Here is a 12,403-nt window from a genome sequence, read left to right as displayed (position 1 = left end):
AGCTACACATTAAAGGTGTATTTTGCTCCAAATGTCACATGTAGCAAAACTGAAGCCCCTGGTGAAATACTAATCCCATGGGAGTTTGTCAGTGGTGGTGTGATTGCAGCCCGTGTGTTGCAATCTGGGAGTTCTCGAGTTGCTGTGGTTCAGATTGTGTGCACACAGATCAGAGTTAAGTGTTAGCACTCCAGCTCACCTTGTGTTCCTCTAAAGCCCATGTTCTAAACTCTAGTAATTAACTAATTTGAGGAGTTCTGCCAGAAACACAATTCAGCATCTATGTTTCAGAAGGCAATTGCTGAATCCGCAAGATATTTCATGACGCGAGCAGTTAATAGTTCTATCTTTGTTTATTGTTATCTATTACATCAGAAGTTCTACCAAAGTATGTTGAGATAAGCAGCTCTTCACAATAAATTGGCAATCTTGAAGGCTAAAATAATATTAGTTACGTCATTATCCTTCACTTCTTCTAAGTTCCATGGGGCTGTTGACAACCTAGAGAATCAACCAATTCCCAGTCAGAAGGGGAATGGTTCTTTACATAGAGCAGCTACACAGTTCTACATTCACAAGGAAAGCAGAGAGAGAAGGGGAAAAGAGTTGCTGCATCAATAATCATTTTTCATAAATTAAAACATGATCACTGAAGTTTATAGTTTCTGCAACCCATGTTGAGCATTCAGGGTGGGAAAAAGGAAATAATAAATCACAGATGTAGAGCTGAACTGATCTATATCATTTGTTTATCCACATCTAATAGAAGTCCCAGCCATCTGAACAACACAGGTCATGCATAAGGCAGTGTAAGTGATGACCATTTTTCTTTCTCCCTTGGTTCTGCTCAGAATCATCTCTAGCAAATAAATTATGGACAAGAAAGAATTTCAGAAGGGTTATGCACAAAGTAGCTATCTAATTATCCAAATTATCTAAAATGAATGCAGTTTACACTAAGTAAATAGATTTGTGTGTTACAGAAAGTGACCAGGGAGAGAAGTTGCTACAAGCAATGTATCAAAGTGCTGTGGGAAGAAGGGAGAATCAGATAGATAGGTAAAAATAAGCTTAAAAAGAAGAAGTCAGTGTTGAGCAGTTCTGAGTAGTTGCCAATTACAACTTTATGAAGGAAACAATTCAAACCTGTTATGAAAGATTTGCAGCTATGCTGAAAAGTTTGTTGAGCTCTGAATTGCACAGTAGGGTAGTAGCAGGACAGTGCCAAATGTGGGGGGCCCCCATATGTGGGTGGCTGACCATTGGCTGCATGGTGTTGCTTCCCAGACCAAACAGTGAAGAGCTTTGCATCCCAATAAATAGGCATGAGGATAGACAAGGTTCTGTGTTAGTACCTTGCAATATCAATGTTACTTAGTGATAGAACTCACACTTGTGAATTAATCCTGGTATATTGATTATAAACATACCTCTTGCTGGTATTTTTGTATTCCCATTTGAGTGACTGGAAAAGCATAGATGATCTTTAAAAACCACGTGTGGAACATGGATTATCTGTGAAAAGAATTGACTTATAGGACATTTTACACAGGCTGTTGACCCTTATCCTGGATGAAAGCACAAAAACATAAAACATGTTGAATAAGCTTTAGCAGAGAAATTCCATCCATACACTCTCTCCTTTCCTCCCATAAATGTGTGAACTCTATTAAAGACTGAATGGAGGAAGAGAACAAAAATAAAAGGCTGGATTTTTTTAAGAAAAAGCCCAAGTGTAAGAAAACCAAAGAATGTCAAAGGGAATCTGAGTGTGGAGCAATTTTCTGTGCTATCTTCTAAGATGTTCCTGTAGACAGGAACAATTACTGAATAATCAACAGAAAATTGTAAATAAAAAAGAAAAACCACAGTATCTGGAATATAGGTGTGTTGGAAATGCATTACAGCATCGTTATTTATCTAAATATCTAATTCCTATGCCAGGAAACTTAATTATATTTGCAACAAGAAAAGTAACAGTGAGTCTACCTAAGTAGAAGGTGTCTGCATAAAAGCAGCCACATACAGATGAGTATCAAATGAGTATCAAACTCAGATCAGGAGAAATGAGTAACCAAAATGGAAAGGAAAAGATACTTGCATTATTGCAGTATGTACTTAGGTAACAGTTACAGTAAGCAAGAAAAAAACCCAAAAAAATAAAACCAAGCAGAAGCCAAATCATCTGCTGCAGATCAGATATCCTGAGGCACTGATGTTCCAAACTAAAATTGCACCAACAGTGCTGAGTTCCTGTTGACTTAAGGGACTTGAGTTGACAAGTGCTATCAGATACCCATCCACCTTTGGGCATCTTAATAATCCCTTAGAAGAAAACTGGCTGCAACAGCTTTGTTTATAACTGTGTTCAGTGATCTTTCTGCTAACGTATTCCTTGACCTTGCTTCCCTCCCCAGTTTGCATTTTGCGACTTCTGTTGTTTTTTTCATTTGTCCACACTGACCTCTCCTTTATCACTCATGAATAGATAGCTCCTAATGCTCAGCATTACTATTTGCCCTTATCGGTTATGCCAGGTGAGCAGGAAAAAGCACAAGTCCATTAGCAAGCCTAGCACCCTTTCTTGATAGTCTGCCAAGGCAGGAACCGAGTTACCTGCTTGGCATTATCTATCTGTTCATTACAGCATGGCTGAGAAACTGATTGATGCAGCAAGCAATTGTGCAAGTTATAAACAAATGTCCCTGAATAGATTTGTATTAATAAACTAACCAAGGCCAGGCTCTGCTGTCTGATTGTGATGAGTTAAACTTTTCTTGTGAACCCATTCACCTCATCTGCTGCTTATTGGCACCAGTCTTGGTCCATGAAGTGCCCAAATGGTGCCCAGCCATTGTCTAGGAGGATTCTTCTCAAATGGGCTTGGGCTAGGTAAGGCAACACACCCCCAAATAGCTGAGAAAAATCACAACCCAGTGCCCAAGCATATCCTCCAGACCTTGCTCAGCTCAGTTGTGCAGATGAGCCAAGACTGTTTGCCTCTTTTACAGGTCATGAGGCTCCATTCACCCCCCAAGCAATGAATGAGATTAGTCCTTCCAATTTCACCAGGCTGTTTATCAGTGTGAGCTTTCCAGCAGCCCCAGTGTGTTCAGAGCTGTTTTGAAGGCTTGCTTTTTTGAGAAGTGTGCTCAGCCTGTGTTTATAGAGCACAGGACACCCTTTTCAAAAAACACCAGTACTGACTAAGTGGAATGAGAAAGTCTCCACTCACGTGTTATCTTGTTTCATTAAGACCAAATTGTAGTTTTCCCCTTCTGCTCTGCAGAGTTAGTAGTGGCAATAATGCTGTCCCTGCTTCCTTGTCCCATGTCAGCTCTGTCTTCTGTCCTACCCAGGTGACAGCCTTTAGAGGCTCCTATCTCTCACCAGTGCTGCATTGCTCTTCCAAGCCAGCTCCAGTTGCTCATGGATGGCCTTCCCAATTTAATTTTTGAGTTAAACACAGCACGCTAATCCCATAAAACAAATTAACCTTTGCAATTCAGTTGGTTACAATACCAGGAGGGGAAACCCAGATACACCTACTCTAATGCAGAAACCTCTAGGCTAGTTCATTAAACAAATATTAGAAGTTGTAGAGGATCAGGCAGCTTGGTCAGGAGGAGGGTGAGGTCTTCTACTGGCACCTGTTAGTAGCCTCAAAATCACAGGCATTAGTTCCTGTGAGTGAGTTTAATTATGCTGACATCAGCTGGAAAAGCAAGAGGGAAGCACAAACAATCCATCCAGGATGGTTTCCAGGAGGTTCCTGGAAAGCACTGCTGACAACTTCCTGACACAGGTAGTGGAGTTACCACAAGGAATAGTGTGCCACTCAACCTCATGCTAACAAACAGGGAAGGCTGCAAGATGGAGACAGGAAGGCTGGGGGCAGCCTTGTCTGCAGTGACCATGAGATTTGGAGCATCAGGCAAGGAGGATACAGTGCAGAAAGCAAGATTGCAGCTATGGATTTTGGGAGAACTAACTTCAGCCACTTCAGGGATGCTCTGGAAGAATCCATGGAAACAGGCACTGTAGGGGAATGGGGTTCAAGGGGGCTGGTTGATAGCCAAGGATCACTTCCTCCAGACTCAAGAACAGTGCCTCCCAAGGAGCAAGAGGTCAGGCAAGGGTGTGAAGAGACCTATGTGGATGTTTAAAGGACTTTATCCTTACTCAAGTTTAAACAGGAAACTCACTGAGGATGGAAGCAGGGTTGAACCATTCTGAATTAATATAAGGATATTTTCAGAGTGCATAGGACTGAAGCCAGGAAGGTCAAGACCCATCTGATACTAAATCTGGCCTAGGATGTCAAGGACAAGAAAGGGTTCTTCAATATATCAATAATGAAAGGAAAATAAAGGATAATGTGGGCCTGTCACTAAATGGAGGGGAACTCTGGTAAAAGAGTATGCAGAGAAGGCAGAGTTACCAACCACCTTTTGCATCAGCCTTCACTGACAAGACCAACCCTCAGCAATCTCTGACCCAGACCAAGGTAAGGGAATGATGGAAAGAAGGCTTTCCTTTGGTCAAGGAAAATTAGGTTAGAGTGCACCCAGGTGAACATGACATCCACAGGTCCATGGGCCCCAACTGAAGGCATCCACAAGTGCTGGGAGAGCTGGCAACACCACAGCAAAACCTCCCATGATCACATCTGAAAGGTCATGGAGATCAGGAAAGGTGTCTGAGGACTGCAAAAAAGCAAATGCCACCCCAGTCTTCAAAAATGGCAAGGAGGAGGACCCAAATAACTACCAGCCAGTCAGCCTCACCTCAATCCCTGTAGAAGTGATGGAGCACCCCATTCTGGAGGCCATCTCTATCCACATGGATGACACAAAGGTGATCAAGAATAGTCAGCATGGACTCACTAAAGAGAAATCATGCTTAGTCATGCTGCTAGATGAAACAACTGCCTGGATGGATCAAGGGAAAGCAGTTAGATGTCTTCTACCTCAACATCAGTAAGGCTTTTGACATTGTCTCTCACCTCGACAGGTTGGAAAGATGGACAGAGAAGAGCTGGCTAAAATTCAGCAAGGGCAAGTGCAGGGTCCTGTACCAGGAGAAGAATAACCCCACACACCAGCACAGGCTGGGCACTGACCTGCTGGAAAGCAGCTCTGCAGGGAAGGGCCTGGGGCTGCTGGACACCAAGTGTCCCTGAGCCAGCAGTGTCCTTGTGGCCAAGAGGGCCAGTGGTACCCTGGGTGCATCAGGGAGGGCACTGCCAGCAGCCCAAGGCTGGTGATCCTGCCCCTCTCCTCAGCCCTGTGGAGCTCATCTGGAGTGCTGTGTCCAGCTCTGGGCTCCTCAGCACTAGAGAGACATGGAGCTCCTGGAGCAGGGCCAGAGCAGGGTGACAGAGGGGCTGAAGGGGCTGGAGCATCTCTGTGAGAGGACAGGCTGAGGGAGCTGGGCCTGTTCAGCCTCCAGAAGAGACAGCAGAGAGGGGAGCTCATCAATGTCTGCCAGTGCCTGAAGGGAGGGGTCAGAGGATGGAGCCAGGCTCTGTCAGTGCTGCCAAGCAATGGGAAAAGAGGCACTGGGCAGAAACTGATGAACAGGAAGTTCCACTTGAACATGAGGAAAAACTCTACAGTGTGAGTGACAGAGCATTGGAACAGGTTGCCCAGGGAGGTCATGGAGTCTCTGTCACTGGAGATATTCAAGAACTGTCTGAATGCAATCCTGTGCCATGTGCTCAAGGGGATCCTGCCTGAGCGAGGAGGTTGGACCAGAAAACCAACCAACTCTTGTCTCTTTCAGCTTTACCCATTCTGTGAACAGAATTTTTTTCCTCTAGGTCTAGGACTTTACTGCTCAGCTGTGACTGGCCCCAGTCAATAAATTTTTGTAATATCACCAGTAGCCTTCAGAATCACAAATAGGCCAGTATTTAAGAGTTAATTTTCTGGCCTGAAGATCTGCCACAGATTAGAGACATGAATCCAAATATTCCAAAGCCTAGAGTAATTGCCAAATACTTCAGAGAATTAGAAGTAGTTATCTACACTGATTGAAAGCATGTCCTTACAGAGGCCAACCCACCAGAGGAGTGACAGCCATGCAGAGATAACTATGGTGAGTGAGATTTGAGCCCTTGGTGCCAGAGGCTGTCAGGCAGCAGTATTGTTGCCCAGTGTGGGTTTTGGGCTCTCCTAGGGCAAATTCTTCTATCCTGCGTGGCACTGCATTAGTGTACTCTGCAAACATACCCTCTGCATCTTTACAATGTTAAAAGGAGATAAAACTTCATTTTCATATCTCAAATACCTGGTGCCAATGCACAGGATATCCTTGGCACTCACATACTATCAGCCTCACATGCGGATAGAGCATGACAGAATTGGTTACACTGTCTTGCTGATATGACAGATAGAAACCACCTTGTTCAGCATTTCAATTAATAAAATACCTATGCACACTTCCAAGAAACATTTGTTACCCAAGTGATAATTTGGTTAGCAAGAAAGAGACAGAAAGTAAGAAAATAAGAAAGAAAGAAGGTACCAGACTGGCTTGCAAACCCCTGCCTCCTCCCCTGCCTATTTACCTTGTGCCCCAATATCATTGTGCCAGGAATATTTAGATTCTTTTGTGATGCAGTAAATGGTTGTTAGGAGTACATGCATTAAAAAAAAAAAAAAAAAAAAAAAAAATCGCTCCTTCAGATGAAATAATTTTTATGGCCATAAGTCTGCCTATAAAAACCATAACATTTGAATTCCCCAGGCATCCACCTACCCTACTACCACTTGCAGATGAATGCAGAAATTTAGATATCTACCCTATGCTTTGTGTACCTGCCTCATCTAATTCCAGAACTATTTGAAGGGATGATGATAGGAGTCCAACTTTAATAAAGACCCCTTCTGCAAATATGTAAGATTCCTGCAATTGATTCTTTCACATAACCGAATTGAAGTGTTTTCTTTAAAACATTAAAATGGTTACACTAGTGTTAACAAATATATCCTAGGACAAAGGAGTTCAAGATGAGGTTTATGAAGGCACACAAAGTTAGTGCTACTTCACTAAAGAATAATTGATCTAAAACATCTTAGATATTTGTCTCTCCCTTGATCTCCTTGACACATGACGTGGTCTAACCCCAGCAGGTGACTAAGCTCCACACAACCACTTATTCACACAGACTCTTCCAGGATGGAAGGAGAAAATGGGAAGAATAGGTATGAGGATATTTAGGATATTTGTGTATTGAGATAAAGACAGTTTAACAGGTAAAGCAAAACCCATGCATACAAGCAAAACAAAACAAGGAATACTTTCATGCATGGGGAGGAAGGTGTTCAGACATCCCCATAAAAAACAGCTCCATCACACAAAACAGTGACTCAGAAAGAGAAACACCATCACTCCAAATGTCTCCCTTTCCTTCTGCCCCCAGCTGTATTTGCTCTCCTAGTATGATGGAATGTCTCTTGGGTCAGTTGGGGCCAGCTGTCCCAGCTGTGTCACCTCCCAGCTCATTGTGCACACCCAGGCTCCTCACTGATGGGATGGGGTAAGGGGCAGAAAAGGCTTTAATTCCATGTGGGCACTGCTTGGCAATGATGCAAACATTTTCATATTGTTAATACTGTTTCCTGCAAAAATCCAAAACATAACCCCATACTAGCTACTATAAAGAAAATTAACTCAGCCAAAACCAACACAACAAACAAAACCTGAGTTTGGTGCTTTAAATTGAGGGTAGCTGTAAAAGAAAGCCATTTTTGTTTGGCTGTGAATAAATGGAAAAACAAAAAGGAAAAGGACACACAAAAAACCCCAAACCACACAGTCACCAGAGTCCTGAGAATATTCTGAAGCCTTTTACAGTCTCCATCACTTTTCTATACAGAAATAGAAGAGCAGTTCTTTTGGTCTTGATTGCACTTTTCTGATAATTACAGTGACTTTGTTTATAAGAGCACAGAAGAGCTTAGAATATTCTCCTGGAAGCATAGCAGAAGACAAACTAGTTCAAGAATGAGTCATCCTTGCACGGACTATCCCAGATGCTATTAGAAAGTTGACCTCTGCTCTTTAGTGAGGAGGCAATGGTCCCCTTTCAGCCAAGAATAATGGGTGAAGTCCAGACTGTACAGCTCTTGAACCCAGCTTGAGTTCATGAGCCATGTTAGATTGCTGATGTTGAGTGGCAATCCCACAGGAAGCAGACTTTGAACATCCACAGCTGGTCCAGAACATGGATGGACTGGGTCTGTTGCTTGTACTCTGTAAATTTTCCATAGTTTTGCCATAGTTTCACCAGCCCCTGCATATATATCAACTACTGAAATGTGTGAAGTGTGCCCACCCCAATATACATTTATTGGCACAGGTGACATAAATTCATAAGGTGTGTAATGCATATCACAAGACAAATATATTTTACCTACATTAGATTCAGAACATAGAATAATTCTCTCAGTATCCTCCTTCAAGACCTCTGTTTGCTAGAAGGACACATAACAATATCCTCAGGATTTGTGTTCCACCAATAAAAAAAGGGAAGAATTAGATTGTTCCTTTGTACATTTGACTTCAGATAAAATATCATACAAAACCAACAGGACAGTTTCTGACAGAAGTGGGATATTTTTGCAAAAAGACTAGATTTTTTTCTCTTCTACAGACACAATAAATAATCAACTGGTGTTTTCCCACCACACCCACCACACAGCCAACAGTGCAAGTTTTGACTGTATTTAAACCTCCACACGAGTTAGCTCATGACTGGGGAAGAGAAACAAAAGAATACTACTACAATAAAAATCAACAGAAAGATCCTCATCGAGTACATCCTTCAGAACATTGCTGACATGCCCAAGCAAAAAAGTCCTTCCCCCACATCTCCTTTAGTTGAAGAAAATACTCTGAATAGAAACCTTTCTCCTTCCTGTTATAACTCTGTGGATTCAGACCAAGTAAGAGGTGCCAAATTATAACATAATTAAACACTTACCTCCTCATTAAACAGCCACAGCATCAGATTATAAATCTCTAGGAGCAACGCTGCCCACCATAAGCAAAGCCCAAGACACACAAATACAGAGCTGTTTCTGCACATACCAGCAAGCCTGAAGCTGACTGTCCCTAGCAAGAGGTTGGTTTTCTTCAGTCCCTTTTCAGCTGTCTTCAATCCCTTTATTTTGCTTTTAAGCCTCCTCAGCTGTGCCCCAGGAACCTTGATTTAGATATTTCAGATACTTTATTTTTCTAGAGCAATTTTTCTCATCCCCTTTGAGCTGAAAAGCTGCTTGAAATTTTAAGGGGGGAAAAAGTTTTCTGACCCATCATGAATGGCATTTGTTTGTTTCCAATAGATATAAAGTAACATTTTGGAGTCAACTTCATTGTCTTTTCATTACTACTTCACTTTCTTACTTCCATGTATGGAAATACATGTGATTATTTAAAAATAAGCCACAAAAATTTTGCTTGTGATATCTTACCCAGAACCAATTATCCTACTGGTCACTTGCAGGCCTAAGACTAAGAACTGCCCATCATAGACCATGCACATTCAGGCATTTGAAAATTGTGCCCTACAGAGGCTAAGGTCAATGCCTCCTCCTGAGGTGAGCAAGGTACCTGGCCCAGGGAATTTTAAATTTCTCTGGAATTTGCAACTAGGAGAATTGCCAGGATGTGTCAACAGATGGAGCTGGAATGGCCCTTTCTACTGGTCAGATTTGAAATCCATTCTCAGCTCTATGATATTTTCCAGGGTTAGCTTTGTTGGAGATACTCTATGTACATTACAGGAATTCTACCATCCAATCTCCCTAGGCAATTTTAAAAGGTTGCTAAGCCTTTTAAATGCTAAATTTGATGTGAAAGCATTTTGTAAAACTCGTGTATTTCACATTTTGGCTTAGATCTATGACTGAACAAAAGAGGGAGGAGCCCTTGCTGATCTCTGTCTACATTCTGCCCTGTGTCTGAGCCAGCCCTGGTGTCCAAACCCCAAGAACCAGGGTGCCCTCAAAACCCTACAGCTCCACCACAGTGATGGGGTGAGTATGGGACCACCCCAGAAAAGCAGAGCTGGCTGCTGTATCCTGCCGCATCTCTTGTGCCTTCACTGCCCTACAAACACCCCAATGCACTCAGGGTTTATGCTTTGCCTTTGTGGATGCTCTGGCTGAGGGGTCCTTCCAGCTCTTACCAGCTTGAGATTCTGACCCCCAAAACACCTTCCATGATGACATCTATAGTGTCTCTGTGGAAACATTTTCATTGACCAAAAATCTCATTAATTACTCTCCTTCAAAAGTTATCCAATAGGGTGTCCTGAAACTGGGTTTTAATTAAAAGTGACAAAGGCTGAGTAAATGTAGCTTCAAACATTCCTGCCAGTGTGGTGTGACAAGCCTTCCCTGACCAGCAAGGTACTGCTGCACATGGTGTAAGAAACCCCAAAAGCTTTACACTAAGCTGTGGGTCAATGCAATTTATTCAAATCACCTGTTACACATGGTCAAGACAACAGCTTTAAAAGTCACCTCTCAGGTATTATACCTCTGACTCACATGCAAGAGGGGCAGCTGAATCCGACTTGGTAAGTTAGTTTTACTAAGAGAGAAAGGCTCTTTGTGGTGCTCTCAGGCAATATTCATATCCAGTACAGGACAGTTCATTGCAACAGTAGAAAACCACTTAATATGAATCAATCTCCAAATTCACCAAGAACCAGACCTGTCATTCTCTGAAGGGACTGATGATGACCTTGAATGATCCACAAATTAATCTCTCAGACTATTTTTTAGTTGCTGGTTACAACAGTGCTGTTTTCCTGTCTGCAATAGCTTTGTAGCCACTAGTGTCTGTTACTTTCCCTCGTGGATTTCCTTCCTGCTGCAGACATCTGCCCTGAGTGTACCCACCTGAAGTGCTGCACACAGCAGTCCATGTGGGTGCAGCAGTGGGCTGGCTGCTGTCCTGCAGAGGGAGGGATGTCTCCTCCATCCCTCCCCTGGCAGCGCCCAAGGTGAAGCCCTGGGATGGGGGACCCCTGGACACTGAGCTGCTTTCTCACAGCACCTCAGTGAATGCTTTGAGCCCATCTCATTTAGGGCTTTGTTGAGACTGTGGATGAATGGCTGGTGGTCATCTGACTAGGAGGGGTGGACTGTAGCTGCTCCATCACCTCCATAATCATGAGGTTCTTAGAGAAGGACTGCCAGCTCCATGCATCGGGGCTTAGGGTGCCTTGCTTGGCTCACCAGGCATTTTGTTCTATTCCAAGGGGAGTAAAACTTATTCCCTTTTCCTGTGTTTCAAGGTAGTGTTGAAATTGCTGCTGATGAATGCAAAGTGCTCTCTGCCTGCTGCATTACATGCATTACATGCAGTCATTTAACCATCAGGTTCAGCCAGCCACCCAGCCCCAGTATCAGCTCCACCTCATCCCACCCCAGAAGCCCTGGCCTGTTTTGGAGCTCTGTTCCTCCAGCCCCATTCCTGCTCTGTCTATGATTCCTCAAACCCCAGCAACCCAAGCTTGCAATGTGATGGAAGGAGAGGGCAAAGCAAAATTACATTCCCTGCCCCTCCTTTTCCCAAGCTAGGTGAAAATCAGCTTGGGGATTCCTTGGTTTGGCAGCATTGCTATGTTTGAGGGGAAGGAAGAAGAGCTGCCACAGGCACAGAGGACTGAAGGCAGAGATGGGGTCCCATCTGAAACACAATGAGCTGCTTGGGATCTCTTCTTTCCTTTGTCCATGGATAGAGGTGTCAGCTCTGAGGGCAGTGAGGACATGTCCAACCTGCCCAAAGGCAGTACCAGGCTAAGTAGATTTCCCCAGGATATACTCAGACAGAGCTTCTTTCCATTTCCAGCATTTCCAGAAACACTCCTTGAGTCACACCTTTCCTCAAGCACAGGCCAAAGGATCTTCTGCACCTCTGCATCCCACTCTGCTGGGGAGTGTTGGAAACTGCTCTAGTCTTTGAGGAAGACATGGAAATTGCACTGATAAGTATCTTTAAGAATATTTTTTTCAGATGATATACCAGCAGGAAGCAAGAAACCAGAGACAATATAATTTGTTTATTCTATGCAGCAACACCAGAGCCAGCCTTCAAGCTGGCAACCATTTGAGATCCAGTGCCTGAGGCCATTGCATTAGTCAGTTAAAATAGGCCTTAATACTCTCCTCACTCACATGAGCATCAATTTTCCTAATGTCAATTATGGCCACATATTGCCTCACCAAGGGCAGCATTTAGTCCACACATTTTTTGTCCTATAATTTATGCATTTTGCATTGTGTAAAAAAACCCCAGTCTATCAGCTGTGGTGTTAGTTGCAAAATATCTGCTCCTGTAATTACCCTGATTGTTTATGTCATGGTAATGTGTCCTTAGATGTTGA

This window comes from Erithacus rubecula, assembly GCF_903797595.1.
Source record: "Erithacus rubecula genome assembly, chromosome: 5".
Classification (NCBI taxonomy): domain Eukaryota; kingdom Metazoa; phylum Chordata; class Aves; order Passeriformes; family Muscicapidae; genus Erithacus; species Erithacus rubecula.
Note: the sequence above shows the minus strand (reverse complement) of the source record.